This window comes from Erythrolamprus reginae, chromosome 7 (assembly GCF_031021105.1).
Source record: "Erythrolamprus reginae isolate rEryReg1 chromosome 7, rEryReg1.hap1, whole genome shotgun sequence".
NCBI classification, from domain to species: domain Eukaryota; kingdom Metazoa; phylum Chordata; class Lepidosauria; order Squamata; family Dipsadidae; genus Erythrolamprus; species Erythrolamprus reginae.
The window spans coordinates 37,759,122-37,782,429 of NC_091956.1; the positions used below are offsets into that span (position 1 = coordinate 37,759,122).

The window sequence follows — 23,308 nt, forward strand, 5'->3', positions numbered from 1 at the left end:
TTTAAAAATGCAAGATCATAGAATTAGAGGGGGAATGGGACTTCTGGATTGGAAACTATATCATTCAACAGTTGCATTAAGCTGGATAAAAGACTGGGTAACCCTTAGGGAGAAAAGATTATTAACATTGGAAGGCTTTAACTTAAAATTTGGTTGGCACTCCTTATTCAGGACAAAAAACAAATCTTATAGCTGCTTTGAGCAACATTATAAGAAATAATTTAATAGAAATATGGTTTAAAATTAAAAGACATTACTATCCACAAATCCCCAGATGGATATCTCCTGCAGAGGCTATAATTTATCTAAATACACTGGACATAAATAATAACCTATGATCAATTATTGAATGAAAACAATCAACTTATTACAGTACAAGAATTACAGGAAAAGGAGATTAAAATAGATTGGATACATTATCTACAAATTAAATCCAAATATACTGGGTGAGAGTGACCATGTAATCCTCAAATTCAACATATTACAATCACCAACTGTTGTACCCAAAACCACTAGAGTCCCAGACTTCAGAAAAGCAGACTTTTAACAAGCTCAGAGCGAACCTGGGGGAAAAACCCTGGAAGGAACTTCTAAAGGGTAAAACCACACAGGAAGCCTGGGAGGCCCTAAAAAACAATATCATAGACGTCCAAAACAATACAATTCCCATAAAAAAGAAAAGCAGGAAAACCGAAATGAAACCAGCATGGCTAAACAAAGAACTTACAGACAACATAAAAGAAAAAAAAGCCAAATACAAAAAAATGGAAAGGACTCATAACCAAAGTGTAATATCAGCAAACAGCCAAAACCTGCAAACAAAAAACAAAAACAGCAAAGGCCCAACACGAACAATACCTTGCAACAAAAGTCAAAGACAACAAAAAAAGTTTCTTCCAGCACATAAACAACAAGAAAATCAAGGAAACAGTCACTACTAAAAAACGAAGACGGTAATGACATCACAGACAACAGAGACAAAGCACAGCTGCTCAATGCCTACTTTGCATCAGTCTTCACACAAAATGGGACCACCTACCAACCAACCTGCAAGTCTGCAACAAATAACCCCGGAACCGAACTCAACATAGAGAAAAACACAATAAGGGACTACTTGTGGGAGCTCAACGAATATAAATCACCAGGGCCAGAAGGACTTCATCTCAGAGTCCTAAAAGAACTGGCAGACACCATTGCGGAACCACTTCTCCTCATCTATCAAAAATCCTGGACCACTGGAGACCTTCCAGAAGACTGGAAACGAGCTGACGTAGTCCCCATCCACAAAAAAGGTAAAAAGACTGACCCAGGCAAATACAGACCAATCCGTCTGACTTCTATACCTGGAAAAATTATATACCTGCCTTGTGCACCAGTTGCGACCCTACTTGGACCGGGAGTCACTGCTCACGGTCACTCATGCCCTCATCACCTCGAGGCTTGACTACTGTAATGCTCTCTGCATGGGGCTACCTTTGAAAAGTGTTCGGAAACTTCAGATCGTGCGGAATGCAGCTGCGAGAGCAGTCATGGGCTTCTCTAGGTATGCCCATGTTACTCCAACATTCCGCAGTCTGCATTGGTTGCCGATCAATTTCCGGTCACAATTCAAAGTGTTGGTTATGACCTTTAAAGCCCTTCATGGCATTGGACCAGAATATCTCCGAGACCGCCTCCTGCCGCACGAATCCCAGCGACCAATTAGGTCCCACAGAGTGGGCCTTCTCCAGGTCCTGTCAACTAAACAATGTCGGTTGGCGGGCCCCAGGGGAAGAGCCTTCTCTGTGGCGGCCCCGACTCTCTGGAACCAGCTCCCCCCAGAGATTAGAACTGCCCCCACCCTCCTTGCCTTTTGTAAACAACTTAAAACCCACCTCTGCCGCCAGGCATGGGGGAATTGAGATCCTCTTTCCCCCTAGGCCTTTACAATTCTATGCATGGTATGTATGTATGTATGTTTGGTTTTTATATTAATGGATTTTTAATCATTTCTAATACCAAATTACTATGGTACACTGTTTTATTGTCGCTGTTAGCTGCCCCGAGTCTCCGGAGAGGGGCGGCATACAAATCCAATAAATAAATAAATAATAAAAATACTGGAGAAAATAATTAAAAAACAACTTTGCCACTACCTAGAAACAAACAACATTATATCCAACAGCCAACATGGGCTTGTCAGAAACAAATCATGCCAAACCAACCTCATATCATTTTTCAACACCATAACCAAATCAGTGGACCAACACAACGCAGTAGACCTCATATACTTGGACTTCAACAAAGCTTTTGTTAAAGTTGACCACAACCTCCTAATCCACAAATTAGAAAAAACGGGGTAGATTACAACACATGCAGATGGATAAACAGTCGGCTGTCCAACCGCACGCAACGAGTTGTCTTCAACGGTTACAAATCCACATGGAAGAAGGTAGGCAGTGGGGTACCACAGGGTTCTGTCCTGGGCCCTGTACTCTTCAATATTTTCATCAATGGCCAAAAAAGCCATCAACAGGGGGATACACTCCAAGGCCAGGGAAATACCACTCTATTACACCCTGGTCAGACCACATCTGGAGTACTGCATCCAGTCACCACACTTCAAAAGAGACATTGAAACTCTGGAGAAGGTGAAGAAAAGAGCAACCAAAATGATTAGGGGACTTGAAACCAAAACGTACGAAGAGAGACTGCAGGAACTGGGCATGGATAGCATAGAGAAAAGGAGGGGTTGCCACAGAGAGGAGGGGGCCACTCTATTCTCCAGGGCACCAGAGGGCTGGACGAGGAACAACGGCTGGAAACTGACCAAGGAGAGATTTAACCTAGAAGTAAGGAAGAACTTCCTGACGGTCAGAGCGATCAACCAGTGGAACAGTTGTGAACTCCCCAACTCTGGAAACTTTCAAGAGGAGATTGTATTGCCACTTGGCTGGGGTGCTTTAGGATTCCTGCTCAGGCAGGGGATTGGACTTGATGACCTGCATGGTCCTTTCAACTCTAACAATAAATAAAATAAATACATAAATAATAAAGACAAAAACAAAAAGGGATTTCAAAAAATTGACAATCTGAATGAAAGGCTTATTTCTAAAATATATTTATATAGTTTTGCCTGCAAACAACGTACAATTTTACTAAATTTGGTGTGGAATTACTAGTTTGAACATTTCTGAACATAATGATATGAAAATTGAACTGAAAAAAAAGATGCTTATTTGTTTATTTTGCTCATAAAAGAGCCTTGCCCCCCCCACGTTTTTTCAAGCATGTCATTTATAAATATTTCTAAGCCTCAATTCCAAATATTTTCAATAACTTTGGCATTGAATTGCCAGTTTGAACATTTCTGAACATAATGAAATTAAAATTGAACTGAAAACATTGATACTTATTTATTTTGCACATAAATGTCCCCCCCCGCTGTGTTTAATTATTTCAATTTATATACAAATTATGCTGTTAATTTTAAAATTACATACTTGTTTTTAGTAAAATGGATTTCTTTCATAAAATTAGTTGTCTGGCTATCATGTGCTTGCTTTTCAAAAGGATATTCCCAATATTTCTAGCCAAATCTATATAAAAAGTGAAAATAATGGCACACAGGAAGGTCGAGGGGTGTGGCCCTTTTGTGAGCAAAATAAACAAATAAGCATCATTTTTTTCAGTTCATTTCTATTTTTCTTATGATCAGGAATGTTCAATTTAGTATATCAAAACTTTTGGGGGGAAATTCCTTAGAGATTTGTAGCCTAAAAAAATATAAACTGACATGAAATGCTCAAAAAATGGGGGAGGCGCTTTTTGATCAAAATAAAAATATAAGCACCACTTTTTTCAGTTCAATTTTCATATCATTATGTTCAGAAATGTTCAAACTAGTTTCCCAGTGAAAAAGGTTTTCAAAAAGACTAAATTTAAGTACTGTACCTAAAAAAATCTTTTTGGTCCAGGTCGCATATGACCCGAAACAGACTCAACATGAGGTTTTTTTGCCCAGAAAAAATTTAGCGCCCATCCCCAAAAAATATTTTTATGATGATCAGCAATGTTAAATTTAGTAAATCAATGCCTAAGATATTAAAAATATTTCAGATTTGGAGCCTAAAAAAAATTTAAAGTTAAAATGGTTGCAAGCAGCCGGGGGGGGGGGGCTGGGCTTATTTCTGATTTTAAAAAATGAATAAGGATCATTTTTTTCAGTTCATTTATATTTTTCTTATGATCAGGAATGTTCAAACTAGTAATCCCACACCAAATTTAATAAAAATTGTACGCATTTTGCAGGCTAAACTATCTAAAAATTGAAGAAAATGTCACAAAAAGGGTGGGGGGGCTTTTATGAGCAAAATAAACCAATAAGCATTATTTCTTTATTTCAATTTTCATTTCATTGTGTTCAGAAATGTTCAACCTAGTTTCCAAGGGAAAGAAGTTTTTCAAATTTACCAAATATAAGCACTTAAAATAAAGACTCCAAAACAGTACAAGTGTGATTTTTTTCCCAGCAAAAAAAATTCTCATAGAGAGAACCCCTGAAATGATGAAAAGTCATGAAATTTCAAGTTTCAGAAATGCAGGGAAAATTTTTTCTAGGGTCTCAAACTTTGATTTCGAGTCTCACAAACTCAAAACATGACAGCAGGGTTAAATGTGAATGGTTTGGGATCAGATTTGAAACGTTAAAGGATATTGAGAATGGCTAAGCAAAACAAGGTGGATATTATGATTTTGACAGAAACACATAAAAGACGGGGAGGAAGAGATAAATTGGTTAATGATAGAAATTGTAAATGGGTATATGAATCTCGAGGAACGCAAAATAGTAGAGGTACGGCGATTCTTATTCATCAGAGGGTTCTATTTGAAGAGGTTGGAGTTCAGAAAGATAGAGAAGTGAGGTGGTTGTTTGTTAAAGGGAAAATTAATCAAAAGAAATTGACACTGGTGGCAATTTATGCCCCGAATGTGAAAACAAAACAACTTATAATAAATACAAAGAGGAAGTTGGATAACTTTATGGCGGGCACAACGTTTTTGGCAGGAGATTTCAATATGCAATTAACAAATGGGATCGGAAATAGTAGGATGTTACATTTAAATAGACTTAATATGGTGGATCTCCATGCAGATATACCAAATAGAGGCACTTACTATTCAGCAAGATATCATACATTTAGTTGCATTGACTATATATTAATGAACAGGGTGGGCAATATACAAGTTTAAAAAGTAGATATTAAAATATTTGGTTGTCAGATCATGCCCCACTACTGGCAGAATTGGAAACAGGTCAGGAATGTAATCAAAGAATTTGGAGATATAATGCAGTTGTAACTTCTAGTGAACAAGATAAAGATAAATTGCAGACAGAGTTATGTGAATATTTTAGAATTAATGATGCGTGTGATATTAAACAATCAATTGTGTGGGATGCATGTAAGGCTTATATGAGGGGACAATGTATATGTACAAAAGCAGATATTAGAAAGAGGTGGGGTAGAGAAAGGGAAATGAAGATAAGGGAAATAGACTTGATACAAGAGCAGCTAAGATTAACTAAGAGTAGGGATTGGAATAGTTTATTGAAATTGAAAAGGAAACGATGGTGTATGATGAGATCCAATGGAATAGGATGAGAATGACGATGCGACAAAAACATTGAGCTGGGGGACAAAATCAATGCAACAAATGGCAAGATATTTGAAGAAGAGGAAAGAAAAATCATGTATATTAGCATTGAAACCCCCTAGTGGAGAGGTTAAATATGGTAAAGAGCAGCTAGAGAAGATAATGAGAAAATATTATGAGGATTTGTATAAAAAGGAGCAGGTAAATATAGGAGTCCTTAACGTTGGGAAAATAGTAAGTGAAGAAGATAAACAAATATTGAATGCAGAAATTACACAAGATGAAATTGCTAGAGTAATTAAAGGGTTAAAACAAGCCAAAGCACTGGGCCCGGATGGGTTTCCAGGAGAATTTTATAAAACTTATATGAATGAACTGTTGGCGCATTTGGGGAAATTGTTTAATAATATATTGTTAACTCATGATATCCCACAGACATGGAAGCTTTCAGAGATTGTTACCATCCCAAAGATTGATCGAGATTTAAGAGAGCCTGGGTCCAACCGTCCTATTAGTTTGACAAATCAAGATTATAAAATATTTATGAAGATATTGGCAAACACTTGAAAATATTTTTACCAAAAACAATTGAAGAGTATCAATATGGATTTATGAAGGGTAGGAAGATAAGTGAACCAATTAGAAATGTAATAAATGTGATGCACCATGCTACTGTTACCAAAAGGAAATTGGGAATTTTGAAATTAGACGTTTTTAAAGCTTTTGATAAAGTTAACCATAGCTATTTATACAAACTATGTAAGGAATTAAATATGGGGGACAAATTTTGTGAAATTATAAAAGAGATTTATTTATTTTTTTCAATATATTTTATTAATTTTCTTAAAATAGACAAAACTGACAAACATACATTTAACATATAAATGGGGTTGTATCTTCCCCGCTTATTCTAGAAGTAAAATTTCAATACAGAAAAAAGAATACATTCAAAAAATGCTTAAAATCAACTTATTACTTTAAATGAAAAGAAGAAATTTGTTTTACCTTATGTAATAAATCTTCATAAACTAATTCTAACATAACTCTTAAATCATATCCCTGCTAATTCTAACATAACTCTTAAAACATATCTCTGCTAATACAATTCTCTTATTTGTTTATTTATTTTTTACTTTTAATATTTCTTCTTGTTTATCCATATATACACTTTGTTCCATATCTCATAAAATTCTGTTTCTTCTTGATCTTTTAACCGTCTTGTCATCATATCCATTTCAGTGCAATCTAATATTTTCTTAATAACTTCCTCTTCTTTGGGGATATTTTCCCCTTTCCAATTTTGCGCGTATATTATCCTGGCCGCAATCAAAATATGAATAACTAGGTGTGAAATTTCTTTCTTATATTTCTGATTAGTTATACCCAATAAATAAAATTCCGGGGTTATTTCTATCTCCTGTTTTACTATTTCTTTTATTATTCTTTCTATCATTTTCCAATAAAGCTTAACTTTACTACACGTCCACCATTGATGATAGTAGGACCCTATTTTCTTCTTACATTTCCAACATAATGGGGAACATTTTTGCTATCCTATTTGGTGGAAGGTGCCACCTGTAAAACATCTTAATTTGATTTTCTTCTAGGGAAACTGATTTTGTCATTTTCCAATTTAAAGTCCAAACATTTTCCCATGTATCTATATCAATTTCTTTACCAATATTTTTACACCAACTTATCATGTTGTCCTTTAAGGTCAAATCTATATTTTTGTGAGCAATCATATATTTATATGCTTTCCCTATTAATTTAGTCTGGTTAGTAACTAGTAAGTTACCTAAGAAATTTTTACTTTTATTAAAAATATATGTCATACTATCTTTTTGAAATCTAGACTGAATCTGAGCGTATTGCCACCACTCAATTGTAATCCCTTCTTCTTGTAGTTTATTTCTTGACTTTAATTTCATTTGGTCATCTAGTAATTTTTTGTATCTTATTATTTTCATTTCTCTTATTGAATTAGGGTGTGTTATTGCTTCTAGGGGAGAAATCCATTCGGGAATAGTCAAAAAATGATTCTTCTTTATATCTTTCCAGACTTCCAACAAATACTTTCTTACTGTACGTCTTTTAAAATATGTATGTATTTTATCCTTATCATACCATATAAAGGCATGCCAGCCAAGCATGAGGTCATGTCCTTCCAATTTTAATGTTCTTTTATCTTCTAATACTATCCAGTCTCTAATCCATGTTAAGGCGGCTGCCTGATAATATAATTTCCAGTTAGGTAAAGCGAATCCTCCTCTTTTTTTAATGTCTTCCAAAATATTTATTTTTATTCTTGCTTTTTTTCCTTGCCATAAGAATTTTTTAACTATCGTTGTTACATTTTTTAAAAAAATTCTCCCAGGATTTATTGGAATGACCTGAAAAAAAAACCAAGATCTTAAGTAAAATATTCATCTTAATTGTGGCAATTCTCCCCAGAAAAGATATTTTTAAGTTGTTCCATATTTCTAAATCTTTTTTTATTTCTGCAATTAATTTCATGTAATTATCACTTTTTAATGATATTGTTTTTGATGTTATCCATATTCCCAAATATTTAACTTTCTTAACTATTTTCATATCTGTGATATGTTCAAGTTTTCTTTCTTGAATTTTATTCGTTTTTCACTATAAATTGTGTTTTACTCTTATTTATTTTTAACCCTGCAACTTTTCCATATTGTTCTATTGTCTGTATCAGTATTGGGGCCGCTATTATTGGATCTTCTATTAGAAAAGTCAAATCATCCGCAAATGCTTGAACTTTGTATATTTCTTTTCCAATGGTCAAACCCTTTATTTTGGGATCTGCTCTTACTTTTATCAATAAAACTTCTAAAGATAAAATAAATAAGAATGGTGATATCGGACATCCTTGTCGAACTCCTTTACTTATTTGAAATGTTTCCAGTTGCTCATTATTTAATATATTTTTTGTTGTTTGTTTTGAATAAATATTAAGTTTACAAATTTGGTACCGAATCTCATTTTGTTTAATTGCATTTTTATAAAGGTCCAATTAACATTGTCAAAGGCTTTTTTAGCATCTAAGAATATTAATGATACAGTGTTCCCTCGATTTTTGCGGGGGTTACGTTCCAAGACCGCCCGCGAAAGTCGAATTTCCGCGAAATAGCGGTGCGGAAGTAAAAACACAATTTTTGGCTATGGACAGCCAAAAACTACCCCCACGCACCCTTTTTCAAGGCAGCGCAAGGAGCCGGGCTTGAAATTAGGGCGGGGAGCGACGAAAGTGCGGAGGCCAGCAAAGATTGCTTTGAATGTCGGCTGCCCCCGCCCCCCCAGCGCCTCCGGCCCCCTCGCCGCTACCGCCCGCCCGCCAGCTCCACCCCTCTCACCGGCTTTCTTGGGACATGGTTCCTCCTGCAGCAGCACTGGCGGCTACGACTTCTCATCCTCCTCATTCGGCCGGTAGCCGCTCTGAGCGCTTTGAGAATGCCCACCCCGCCCCTCTCACAGTCCCTTAGCTGAGAGCGCTTTCGTCCCAGCTATCAGCGAGGGGGCTGCAGGAGAGGTGGGGCAGGCGTTCTCACAGAGAGGGAGAGAGAGAGGAAGAAAGAGAGAGCAAGAGGGGGGAGAGTGGAAGGTAGAGAGAGAAAAAAATGATAGAAAAAGGGAGGAAAAAAGAGAAATGAGAAAATGATTGAAGCAGAGAATGACAGGAAAGAAAGAGAAAGAGATAAGTGACTCTTGGTGATGACATATGATGTCATCGGGTGGGAAAAACCGTGGTATAGAAAAAAAAACCCGCGGAGTATTTAATATTTTTTGAAAAACCGTGGTATAGCCGTTTCGCGAAGTTTGAACCCGCGAAAATCGAGGGATCACTGTACTGATTTTTCAGAATGTTGTTCGTAATATTCTAATGTATTAATAATCATTCTAAGATTCTTTTTAATCTGCCTACCTGGTAAAAAGCCATTTTGGTCATGACGAATTTTCTCATTTAAAATCTTTTTTAATCTATCAGCATAAATTGTAGTAAATATTTTATAATCAACGTTTAATAATGTTATAGGTCTATAATTTTTAATATTTTCTTTTGCAGTTCCTGGTTTATGAATTAAGGTTATTAAAGATTCTGACCATGATTTTGGAATTTTACCATCCATTCTACTTTCATTAAAAATTTCCAACCAATTATTTGTTATTACTTCACTATCTATTTTATACCATTCTGCCGGTATAGCATCAGGTCCAGTGGCTTTATTATTTTTTTGCTTTTTAATGGTTGTAAGAAGTTCCTCCATTGTTATTGGACTATCTAAACTTTCCTGTTGTTCTTCCGTTAATTGCGGTATCTTTATAGATTCTAAATAATTAAAAACTTCATCTTCACTAATATCTTCTTTTTTGTACATCTCTTTGAAAAAAATTTGTACTATTTTTGCTTTTTCATCTATATTATATTTTATTGTTCCGTTTTCGTCCTCTAACTTTTTAATTATTTTTGACTGTCTGTGTTTCCTTAGTTTATACGCAAGCCATCTTCCTGGCTTATTGGCATATTCAAAATAATGTTGTTTAGCTCTTTTTATCTTTTCTGCTATTTGATTTTGCTCTATAAGTTTAATTCTATGTTTAATTACTTCTATCTTTCCCTTTAACTCCTTGTTCTTAGCATTTTGTTGCGATAAAGATTCTACTTGTCTTAATTCAGTAATTAACCGTTCATATTGTATTTTTTTTCCCCTTATTTACCTTTGCTGTATATGAAATTGTTAATCCTCTGATGTATGCCTTGGCAGTATCCCATAGATTTTGGGGGGTAGTGTCTAAATTTTTATTTATTTCAAAAAAAATCTTTAATTCCTTCTCTATCCATTCCTTATATTTTTTATCTTTTAAAATATTTCTATTTATCTGCCAATTTGAATATTTCTTATTACTTTTCATGTAAACTACTACAGGATTATGATCTGCCCAAGTATTTACATCTATTTCTACCTCTTTTATTTGTTCTGCAGTTGTTTTTGAGGCCCACACCATATCTATTCTTGTCCAAATTTTGTGAGGGTTGAATAAAAAGTATACTGTCTAGTTTGAGGATGTCTTTCCCTCCAAATATCATTTAATAATAATTCTGATTTCATCTTTTGGAAAGTAGTTGGTAATATATTTTTCTTTTTCTTGCTATCCCCCCCCCCTGAATGATCTAATAATCTATTTGAAATTGCACTGAAATGGCCAATTATAATCATATTTTCAATATTTAATTCATTTATTTTCTGATGCAATTGTTTATAGAATGTCTTTTGATTTTCATTTGGGGCATAAATAGAGACAATGACAAGAGGTTTAGGCTTTATATTAATCTGCACAATTAATATTCTACCTTATTGGTCTGGATATAATTGTTTGGAGTTTGTGGAGTTCTCGACATACATTGCAATCCCTCTTTTTCTTTGATCTGCCAATGCAGCATACATATTTCCAATTTTTGGATTTAATAATAATTTTCGGTTTGTCCTTTTTATATGAACCTCTTGTAATATTACTATTTGAGCTTTTTGATTTTTAATTTTTCTGAATATTTGTTTTCTTTTTCTCAGTTCATTTAAACCATTCACATTTACGGAAAAGATTTTCAAATCTTTTAACGTAGTCATTTGTAATATTTCTTGGTGTCTTTAGTTTTGCGTTGTGGTTGTTTTCTTCTTGCACCTTGGTCCTCCTCTCCTCCCTGTGCCACACTGCCTGTGTCCTCCCTCCCAGCTTTCTGGCAGTTCTTTCATTGGTTATTCAAGTTGGCGTATTCCACTGGTTTCATAAAAGTCTTTTGCTTCTTCTAAATTTTCTATTTTATATCTTTTGGTTTGCCAATAAAGTGATAGTCCTTCTGGAATAAGCCAACAGAAAGTTATGTTTTCTTTGATCAAAATTTTGGTCAAAAAGTGATAATCCCTTCTGCTTTCTCTTACACTTCTTGGAACTTGTTTCAGTATTGTGATTTCTTTTCCTTTGTCTTGTAGTTTTTCATTTCTTGTCCATTTCAAAATGTCATCTCTTATAGTTCTCCTGACGAATTTGATATGGACTTCTCTTGGTAGGTTGTGCCGACATACATAGCTAGTTTGTACTCTGAAAACTTCATCAATTTCTTTTATTAATTCTGTGGGATGCATCTGAAGGATTCCTCCAATAATTTCTGCCATTCTTACTTGTAAATCTTCATCTTTTTCTTCTATTATGTTCTGAAATCTTAAACCGTAGGATGCTCGTTGTACTTCAAGATGTGTAATTGATTCATCATATTTTCGATAGCGTGCATCGGATCTGCCTTCAAAGTAGTCCATTCTCTTTTCCATCTTTCCAGTTCTCTCCTCTACTGCCTTCACCCTTTCTTCATTTTCCTTCAAAGTTTGTTGAATTTCCTTCATTTGCTCCTTCATCTCACCTGTATCAGCCTTTAATTCACCCATTTCTGCTTTTAAAGCTTCTCGTTGTTGATTTGCATCTTCTTGAGATTTTAACATAAAATCTTTCATTGCGTTTAATGTCTCTTGTATCGTTACAAGGGCAGGCTGTTGTGCTTTCTCTTTCTCCTCTTTGGCTAACATGGTTGCAGTAGTGCTTTGGTGTACAGGAGAAAGCTGGGGTGATACTTGGGGAGATGAGGCCGACGTTAATGTTTGTTTTTTAATGGTCTTAGTATATGTAGACGTGCTCAACATCCTTTGCTTTGCAACGTTTTTCTGTATTATTTCTTATTTGTAAATTTTAAAGAAGGGGAAGAAAACTACAACAAACTCCAATCCTGTCAAACTTCACTAATTATTTCTAAGTATCACAATGCAAAAATACAACAAACACAACAGAGATATCAGTAATCTTGGTGCTTTAAAATCTGTATATGTCTACAGTGATCCCCCGATTATCGCGAGGGTTCCGTTCCAAGACCCCTCGCGATAATCGATATTTCGGGATGTGGTGGTGCGGAAGTAAAAACACCATCTGCGCATGCGCGCCCCTTTTTCCATGGCCGCACATGCGCAGATGGTGGAGTTTGCGTGTGGGCGGCGTGGAAGACCCGGGGAAGACCCAGGGAAGGTTCCTTCGGCCGCCCAACAGCTGATCTGTTCCGCAGCGCGGCAGCAGCGAGGAGCCGAAGATGGGGTTTCCCCGTTGCCCAGGCAACGGGGAAACCCCATCTTCAGCTCCTCGCTGCTGCCGCGTTGCGGAGCAGATCAGCTGTTGGGCAGCTGAAGGAACCTTCCCTGGGTCTTCCCGCCGCCCAGGCAAAGGGGAAACCCCAAGATCGCTTGCCGCTTGCCCGTTCGCCCGCTCGCCCGGCTGCTCGCTTGCCGCTCGCTTGCCGCGCGGCAGCAGCGAGGAACCGAAGATGGGGTTTCCCCGTTGCCCAGGCAACGGGGAAACCCCATCTTCGGCTCCTCGCTGCTGCCGCGCTGCCGAGCAGATCAGCTGGTGGGCGGCCGAAGGAACCTTCCCTGGGTGCCGCCCGCCGCTCGAGAGCAAGAGGGGGAGAGATAGAGAAAGAGAGAGAAGGAAAGAAAGAGATGAGAGAGGGAGGAAGAGAGTGTGAGAGAGGAAGAAGCAAGATAGAGAAAGAGAGAGAGAAAGAAAGATGAGAAAGGAAGGGAGTGATGTCATCGGGTGGAAAAATCGCGATATAGCGTTTCGCAATGATCGGGATCGCGAAACTCGGGGGATCACTGTATACTTAATATATACCGTATTTTTCGCTCCATAAGACGCAGTTTTTTTCCTCCCAAAGTAGGATGAAAAATCAGCCTCGTCTTATGGAGCGAAGATGCAGGCAGGGAGGGGGGGGGGAGGCTGCGAAGTCGGAAGCGCCATCCCGCCGGCTGGCTGGCTAGCTGCTGCCTGGCCCCCTCCCTCCCGGAGGAGGGTCTCCCTCCTCACCACCAGCGGCGCTCCCCCCGCCAGCCAGCCAGCCAAGCCCTGCCCGCCAGAACCGGCTCCTCGCTCTCCACCCGCCGCCCGCAGCGTTTGCAGGAGGTGGGGAGGGTCGGGCGGCCCGCCAAGGCCAGGAGGGACGCCGCTGCCCCCCCTTCCCTCTCTCCGCCTGCCGCTGCGCCGAGAGGAAATGCCGACAAAGGCTTTTCTCAGCGGAGGCCGGCGAAGGCGATATTCAATGCCCTGCCCGCCTCACCTTTGCCGAGAGCTCTCAGCAAGGGGGCTGTAGGAGAGGCGGGGCCGGCGGCAAAGGTGATATTCAATGTCGGGGGCGCACGGGCGGTTGCACGCGCTCCCTATCTCCCTGCTAGCCCACTCGGAATATTCAAAATAAGAAAAGCCTTTGCCGGTTAAGGTTTTTCTTATTTTGAATATTCCGAGTGGGCTAGCAGGGAGATAGGGAGCGCGTGCAACCGCCCGTGCGCCCCCGACATTGAATATCACCTTTGCCGCCGGCCCCGCCTCTCCTACAACCCCCTTGCTGAGAGCTCTCGGCAAAGGTGAGGCGGGCAGGGCGTGCGCGCGTCACCGCTGAGAAGAACGGAGAGAGAACGAGAGTGAGTGAGAGCAACAGACAGCAAGATAGTGAGAAAGAGAGAGTGAGAGAAAGGGGGGGAGAGAGAAAGAGAGGGGGAGAGAGAGAAAGAGAGGGAGAGGGAGAAAGAGTGGGAGAGGGGGGAGAGCTAGCAAGAGAGGGAGAGAGAGAGAGAGAGAGAGAGGGAAAGGGGGGAGAGAAAGAGAGAGGGAGAGGTGGGGGAGATATCAAGAGAGGGAGAGAGAGAAAGAGAGAGGGAAAGGGGGGAGAGAAAGAGAGAGGTAGAGGGGGGAGAGATAGCAAGAGGGGGAGAGAGAGAAAGAGAGAGGGAAAGGGGGGAGAGAAAGAGAGAGGGAGAGGGGGGAGAGATAGCAAGAGAGGGAGAGAGAGAAGAGAGAGGGAAAGGGGGAGAGAAAGGGAGGGAGAGAGAGGAGATAAAGGAAGAGGGGAGAGAGAAAGGAAGAGAAAGAAAGAGGGATAGAAAGAGAGAGAGAGAGATGCTCAGTGAGCCTTTCTTTGAAGTTGCCTTTCTTTCTTTCTTTCTTTTTCTCTCTTGCTCTCTTGCTCTTTCATTCTTTTTTCTTTCTCTTTCTTTCTTTCTCTTGCTTTCTCTCCTTCCTTCCCTCCTTCCATTTCTTTCATTCCCCCTCTCTATTTTTATTTCTCTTTCATTTTCTTTCTCTCTTTCTTGCTTTCATTCTTGCTCTTTTTCTTTCTCTCTTTTACCTTCCCTTCCTCTATTTCTTCTTTTCTTTCTCCTTCCTACCTTCTTCCCTCCCTCCCTCCCTTCAGTCCTTCCTCTCTTACTCTCCCCTTTCATAAGTTTCCTTGCTTCCTTCCTCTGTTCCTGTCCCTTTCTTTCTTTCTTTCTTTCTTTCTTTCCTTTCTTCCTTTCCTCCCTCCATTTCTTGCTTTCCTTTTCCTTCCTCCCTTCTTTCCTCCCTCACTCCCTTCTTTCACTCCTTCCTCTCCCCTTTTTGGCTCAAAATATTTTTTTTCTATTTTCCTCCTCTAAAATCTAGGTGCGTCTTATCAGCAGGTGCGTCTTATAGAGCGAAAAATACGGTACCTTATCAATGTTTAAAAAATATAAATTTTTAATAAACCTTATTCTTGTTATTTATTTATTTTTTAAATTAGCTTTTAAGGTTTCTTTAAATTTCAAAAAATTTCTTTAAATTTCAAAAAGCAATAATGTATGGTATACAGTGATCCCTCGATTATCGCGAGGGTTACATTCTAAGACCTCTCGCGATAATCGATTTTCCGCAGTATAGTGGTGCGGAAGTAAAAACACCATCTGCGCATGCGCGCCCTTTTTCCATGGCCGCGCATGCGCAGATGGTGGAGCCGGGGAGCGATGAAAGTGCGGAAGCCGACAAAGATTGCTTTGAATGTCGGCTGCCCCCGCCCCCCAGCGCGTCCGGCACCCTCGCCGCTACCGCCCGCCCGCCGCTCGCCGCTCGCCCACCCGATCCACCCCTCTCACCGGCTTTCGGACACGGGTCCTCCTGCAGCAGCGCTGCCGAGCAGATCAGCTGCTGGGCGGCCGAAGAAACCTTCCCTGGGTCTTCCCCGCCGCCCACGCAAAGGGGAAACCCCGATCTTTGGCTCCTCGCTGCTGCTGCACTGCCGAGCAGATCAGCTGCTGGGCGGCCGAAGAAACCTTCCCTGGGTCTTCCCCGTCGCCCATGCAAAGGGGAAACCCCGATCTTCGGCTCCTCGCTGCTGCCCGCCCGCCGCTCGCCCGCCCGCCGCCCGCCGCTCGAGAGCAAGAGGGGGAGAGATAAAGAGAGAGAAGGAAAGAAAGAGATGAGAGAGGGAGGAAGAGTGTGAGAGAGGAAGAAGCAAGATAGAGAAAGAGAGAGAGAAAGATGAGAAAGGAAGGAAGAGAGTGACGTCATCGGGTGGGAAAAACCGCGGTATAGCAAAAAAACCGTGGAGTATTTTTTAATTAATATTTTTTGAAAAACCATGGTATAGCGTTTCGCGATAATCGAGATCGCGAAAATCGAGGGATCACTGTATTATTATAGCAAATCAATCACAGTTAACCAATTTACTAGTCTTGGAAGAAAAGTAAAAGAGGAGAGGAAAGAGCAGCAAAGAAAGGGAAGAAAGCAGAAAGGGAAAATAAGGAAAAGGAAAAGAAAAAAGTAAAAGGGAAGAAAAAAGGAGGGAACACCACCACAGGGAGAGAGAGGGGATCAAGGAATATTTAGCAGTTCATTTATTTCAAATTATTTCTGTTTTAACATTTATACTAATGTCTAGAAACAAGGAGAACAAGGAAAAAGAAAAAAAACAGAAGTAATGTAAAGGAGAAAAAAGGAAAGGAGTAGGGAAAAAAATAAGATATCAAAAAATACAACAATAATATACTTATAATCTTCTTTTAAACGTAGATATCCTTGTTGATTGAAGTTCTATTTGATTTTCCAAAACCTTTTATAATGATCCCAAAGTCTCGAAATGCCAAATAATGCCAAGAAAGTCCAAGTCTTGTTAAGTTTTATTCAGTCACTATGCCAAAGTCCAAAGGTTGATATTCTTCCAGATCAAAATTTATTAAATTTAGGTCAGTTCCAGATTTTAAAATAAATCCTATGAAAACAGCCCAAGGAAAGCAGACGATCTCTTCTTTACTGCGAGTCCAAAGAGACAGCCAATAATCCAATAACAGCAATTCCAATCACGATCACTCAAACAGTGTAAATCTTCTTAATTTTTTAGTTCATTAGTTACCAAATTGTCAGTTCATTAAATTGTTTAATTAATTGCAGATTGCAGGTTTATTTCATTTTAAAATTAGAAGTTGGAACAAAAGAAACGTAATCCCTCCGCTATCAAAAGTAGTGCCCGGGATTCGATGTTATTCTGAAGACTTAGGAATTCCAATCTTTATTTCAGCTTTGCCAAGTTATAACTCTTCATATTTTCATACCAATTTAAATTTTATATCCAGCTTTCTTCCAAATTTAAAAGTTCAAAAGTTCAAATTCAACTTAAGAAACGAAAGAGAGAAAATAGATCCGGCCGTTGTTTGGCTCCAGGATATGAATTTTCCTACCAACTTTCTCTTTCGCCTTGTTAAGAAAACTTTCACTTATAACTTTCACTTTACTTCAATCTTCTGTATTTAACATGGAACAATGAAATTTTACCTTGATTCTTCTTTTCTTTTTAGTATTCTTTTTCACTCTGTTAGACTTCGGAGATCTCGACTTTCTTCCTTTCACTTTTTCGCTTCCCACTGGTGTGGGGAGAACGCAATGGCCGTATCCTCTGGATGTCGAGGATCGGTTCTCCCTTTTTCCAGAGCTGTGGGGCAGACCGCTGCCTCCGGAGCTTCAGCGATAGCTCCTCGGACAGAGGGAAGCCCCCTGTTCTGGGATCGGGCCGTCCGGACCCGATCCAACCGCAATCTGCGACCTCTGGAGGGGTGAAAGGAGTCTCGGGGACAGAGCCCTGCCCCGGAGCCTCCGCAGCGGTCCTGGTCCAGACTGGAAGTCCCTATAAAAGAGATTTATAAAGGGAATGAAGCGTATATAAGGGTGAATGGACAAAGAACGCAGAGAATTAAAATACAAAATGGCACAAAGCAGGGATGTCCTTTATCTCCAATGTTATTTGTAATAGCAATAGAGACATTAGCTAATAAGATAAGATAAGATAATACTTGGGTAGGATATAAAATAGGGGAATTAGAAATGAAACTAAACCTATTTGCAGATGATGCAATTATATTGACCCAGACCCCGATGGAGATGATTAAAGGTATAAGAAATATTCTGCAAGAGTTTAAACAGGAATCGGGACTGTCGGTTAATATGGAAAAATCAGAGATTATGTGTTTAAATACAGGTCCGATAGAGCAGATAGAAATTAGGAAAGAATCAGGATTGAAGTTAGGATTAAAGAAAATTAAATATTTGGGAATTTGGTTATTGAGAAACCCAGCGAAAATTGAGGTGAATTATAGATTAATATGGAGGAAAATGTCAAAACAGAGGAGGAGCTGGAAAGAGAAAAAGCTAAGGAGAATGTCTAAAATAACAGCATTGAAAATGATGATAGTTCCCAAAATGATGTACCTGCTTCAGGTACTGCCAGGGGGTTTATTAGCATCCAAGTTTAGAGAGTGGGATAAAAAATTTAATTATTGGGATGAAGAAGATAGAGACCAAGAATAAGGAAAACATGGTTAATGGCGAATGAAAAAGAGGGTGGATGGGGAATTCCTTGTTTGGAGTTGTATAGGGAACCATTTCAAATTAAAAGATTAATGGAGCTGCAATTATTCGAAAATAAATGGGTGAAATTGGAAAAACAGATAAACGGGATGAAGAATAGAGAATTATTTTTTATAAAGTGGAATAGGAGCGACTTAGATAAATTAATAGGTCCCATGAAGGGACTATGGAAATTTGGGAAAAATGGTAGGGGAAAATAGGATTACATAAATCAAAACTGTCATCGCTATATGTAATAAATAGAGATAACAAAACAAATTTAAATAGGGTTATAGGAGAGTTGAAGAGAAGAGGGGTAATTAAGATAGAACAGTTATATGAGAAGGATGGGAGGCCAAGTAGAAATCGTATAGAATGGTGGTTGAGTAAGGGAAGATGACTACAAACAAATGCAATATGTAAATATCTGAATGAAAGGGAGAATAAAGAAGCACTATTTAGGGAGGAGATAGTGTTAGAGAAAATAAGAGAAAAAAGTGAGGGTACCAAACCACAAGCAAGTAATATATATAACATGTTAGTGCAGTCAGACGGGGATGTGATCCAGGGATTGACTAAATGGTGGCAAAGTGAGATACAAGTAGAGGCGCAAGAGATGAAAAATATAGTAGAGAATATAAGGAAAACTAAGAATACAAGAATTAGGGAAATGAGAAGGAAAATATTACATAAGTGATATTACACACCCGTTCAACTCGCATACTTTCAGCAGAATGTTAAGGGTATTTGTTGGCATGGGTGCCAAGATAAAGGAGTGTTTATGCATATGTTTTGGGAATGCCCGGTAGTGCAGAATTTCTGGCAAAAAGTGCAAGAGGATATTAATTGTTAAATATAAGATGGATAATTACTAAGGAAATGGCAGTATTAGTCAAAAGTAATGAGATGGGAGAATTTAGAGAAATAAAACAAGCAGCGATAGAAAGCTCTCAGGCGGTAATAGTCTTGGATTGGAAGGATGCGACAAAATGGACAATGCAAAATTGGTACCAGTACATGGTGGACCACATTCAATTAATGAAACTGACTTGCGATAACTGATGGGACGATGGGCGAGTAGAATCCGAGACCAAGCTACAAGAATCAAATTGGAATCACTTTATAATATGTAAATAGATATTTTGCTCTTGGGTTAAAATGGTTTATAAAAGAAACACCCCCGATTGGTGGTGGGGTGCAAATGTTTGTCTGGTGGTGGGCACAATCACTGAGCATTTGTTATATGTTGTGTGTGTGTTTTATATTATAAAATCAATAAAAAATATTTTTTTTAAAAAAAGAGGCTTCCCTCACTGGGAAACCTCACCTCCGGACTTCCGTTGCTAGCGAAGGGCCCGTTTTTGCAATGCTGGGACTCCCCTGCTGGGATTACCCTGCAGCATCGCAAAAATGTGGAGGCCCGGAGGTGGGGTTTTCCATGGAGAGGAGCCTCGGCTGGCAAAAGGGGTGAATTTTGGGTTTGCACGCATTAATCACTTTTTCATTTATTCCTATGGGAAACATTGTTTCGTCTTATGAACTTTTCACATTACGAACCTCGTCATGGAATCGATTAAGTTCGTAAGACAAGGTATCACTGAACATGAAATTGCAGAAATGAACAAATAAACACTAGAACCTCAGGAAAAAAGATGATGCAGAATATTATTATACTTGGAACAGGTGGTATAACTGGTTTTAAAAATTTTTGAAGATTTTACACATTTCAAAAGGAAAACAAATAGATAAAAAATTCAGTCTGCAAAGCCAAAAAAAACCCTGACCTTCTCCTCCCACTTTCACCTGCCCCACAACATCCTTTTTCCACAAACTCACTAATAAGTAATTGGAAAATACAAGGCAGGTGGGCTGCCCCAGTTAGATGATCCTGCTGGAGGCAGCGGCGGCAGCAACTGCTGCCAGGACTGGCTAACTCGGGCGGCGCATTCGCCTTGTCCCTGCCAGCCAGAGGCCCCCCACAGCCACCTGGAAAGAGAGGCTTTGCTGCTGGTGCTATGCCCAGCATCCTGCCCATCCCCAGAGCTGAGCTGCCGGTCTCCCGCCAAGGGCTGCTTGACGTCCCCAGCAACATTCGACGTATAAGACGCACCCAATTTTTAAAGCAATTTTGTGAGGTAAAAAGGCGCATCTTATACACCAAAAATACAGCATATTACATCATTTATAATTTAAGCTAATAATATTAGTTATAGAGAAAATTATTCATTCTGATCAATCATGTTTTACTCCAAAAAGAAGCATCTAGTCCTATCAGAAAATTGCTAAATAAATTGCTAAATATTCATTTTTTATAAAATCAACATTATCTTGTTTTTATAAAATTTATCTTATTTTTCTTTTCTTTTTTTATACAATCTTACATTATGGACATCATGTAGAAACATTCCTTCCCTCACTGTACTTGCAAAACTGAGCCCTAGCATCTTGGTTAGATCAGAAAGATGGACTCACAATCTGCTGTAAGACTTTTGGATGTTTTGCCAATAAAACTGCTCAAATGTTCTCAGGACTGAGTAGGCAGCATTTATACTGAGGTGCAAAATTCTGCCATCTGGGATTTATTTCATCCTAGGGTGTCTGAGGAAATGTGTAAAATATGAAAATTAAGCACCCCCTATTCATAAACAAAATCTATTCCTATCTTCAGGTGGATGGATCAGTTGGATCAAGGACATCACACATGTCAAGTTTGATCCCAAGAATGATCCTTGGCTCTGCCCTCTGAGAACTTGGCACTTTGAGAAACTTGGCAGTTTTATTAGTTGCTGCTGACCGGATTTTCTCAAAGAACTGAATTATTGCATTATTACCTATATTTGTATTCTCTATATTTTTAATTTTTTTATTCAGTTTTATTGGGGTTTTAATATTAATGCTTTTAATTATTAATTCTTAATTATATTTTAATTAAATTATTGGGTTTTTTTAATGATGGATAGTTGGGTTGGGTGTAGGACGTATGGAATGAATGAATGGTATGGGTGGTATGGGTGGGGTTACAATGTGAGTGAAATGAATGGGAATGATATAAATAATATATCTGGCCTACCTGGTGCAGGAAAGGCGAGATATATAAGGGGGGAGAGCACCTATCTCTGGGGTGACAGAGGGTCAGGATATTCCGGTGTTGCTGGGGAGAGACAGAGCTAGCCGTTCCAGGGGAACGAGGGATCGTTGCTTAATAACAATCCCTTGTTCTGGCTCCATGAGCCCAACCCTTGGCACTGGTGATGAGTGTAATTCTGGCCCTGGGCTCAAGTTGCTGCTACTCAATGCCAGGTCGGTCGTAAAGCTCTCCTCATCCGGGATTTGATCCTGGATGAGGAGGCTGACCTGGCATGTGTAACTGAAACCTGGTTGGGCCCAGAGGGAGTTCCTCTCTCTGAAATCTGCCCAGCCGGATTTCAGATATGGCATCAACCTCGACCCCAGGGAAGGGGGGGAGGAGTGGCTATTATAGCCAGGGAGAGCCTGTGCCTACTTAGACTCGTTGCTCCAGAGGTTGCGAGTCCCTCCTAGTGAAGTTGGACTTAGGGGTTCAGGTGGGCTTGTTTCTCACGTACCTGCCTCCCAGCTGCGTGGCACAAGCCCTGCCTGTGCTACTCAAGGAGGTAGCCAGACTGGCGGTGGGGTTCCCGAGACTTATTGTCTTGGGGGACCTCAACCTGCCATCGCTCAGCGAATCCTCTGGACTGGCACAGGAGTTCATGGCCACCATGGCAGCCATGGACCTGACCCAAGTAGTACAGGGTCCAACTCACGAGGGGGGGCACGCACCCGACATGGTATTCCTCTCTGAGCAACTGAGTCTGAGACTAAGGGGCTTAGAAGTGTTGCCTTTGTCATGGTCAGACCATTTTCTGCTGCGGCTTGACTTCCTGGCTCCAATCCTCCCCCGCAGGGAGGCGGAACCGATTAAGTTGTTCCACCCCAGGAACCTGATGGATCCAGAAGGTTTTCAGAAGGCGCTTGGGGTTCTTCCAGATACACTCATCCACAGTTTGGCAGTCTCTGGCTGAGGCCTGGAACAAGGCTGCAGCAGAGGCCCTTGACTGAATTGCGCCACTGCGACCTCTCCGTGGCACTAGACTCTGTAGAGCTCCATCGTTCAACGAGGGGCTCCGGGAGTTGAAACGCCAGAAGAGACGTCTAGAGAAGCGATGGAGGAAGAGTAAGTCCAAATCCGATCGAACACTTGTAAGAGCTCATATTAAGACTTACAAAGTGGCGCTCAAGGCGGCAAGATGCACGTATCATGCCGCCTTGATTGCATCAGCAGAATCCCGCCCGGCTGCTCTGTTTAGGGTAACCCGCTCCCTTCTTAACAAGGGGGGAGTTGGGGAGCCCTTACAGAGTAGTGCCGAGGACTTTAACACGTTTTTCGCTTATAAATTCGCTCGGATCCGAGCGGACCTCGACTCCAATTGTAAAACAGAGCCGACTGACAATGAGTCAGTCGAGGTGACTGGGGCTAAACGTCTTTGTTCATCTGTATGGGCGGAGTTTGTCTTGGTGACACCTGATGAAGTGGACAAGGCCATTGGAGCTGTAAGTTCCGCCACCTGCTTACTGGATCCGTGTCCCTCTTGGCTGGTCTCGGCCAGTCAGGAGGTGACACAGAGCTGGGTCCAGGAGATTGTCAATGCCTCCTTGGGGAGGGGGTCCTTTCCGGCTCATTATAAGGAGGCACTTGTGCGCCCCCTCCTCAACAAGCCTTCCCTGGACCCAGCCGTGCTCAATAACTACCGTCCCCTTTATGGGGAAGGTTGTTGAGAAGGTGGTGGCACTTCAACTCCAACGGTCCTTGGAAGAAGCCGATTATCTAGGTCCCCAGCAGTCTGGATTCCGGCCCGGTTACAGCATGGAAACTGCTTTGGTCGCATTGATGGATGATCTCTGGCGGGCCCGGGAC

The 23,308-nt window shown here is 40.2% G+C and overlaps 1 protein-coding gene across 2 annotated transcripts in view; it reads right to left on the minus strand.

Moving 5' to 3' along the window:
• Positions 1-23,308, minus strand: part of RAB28 (RAB28, member RAS oncogene family) — a 326,361-nt gene that overhangs the window by 288,052 nt on the left and 15,001 nt on the right. The gene's annotated exons all lie outside the window — the stretch shown is intronic.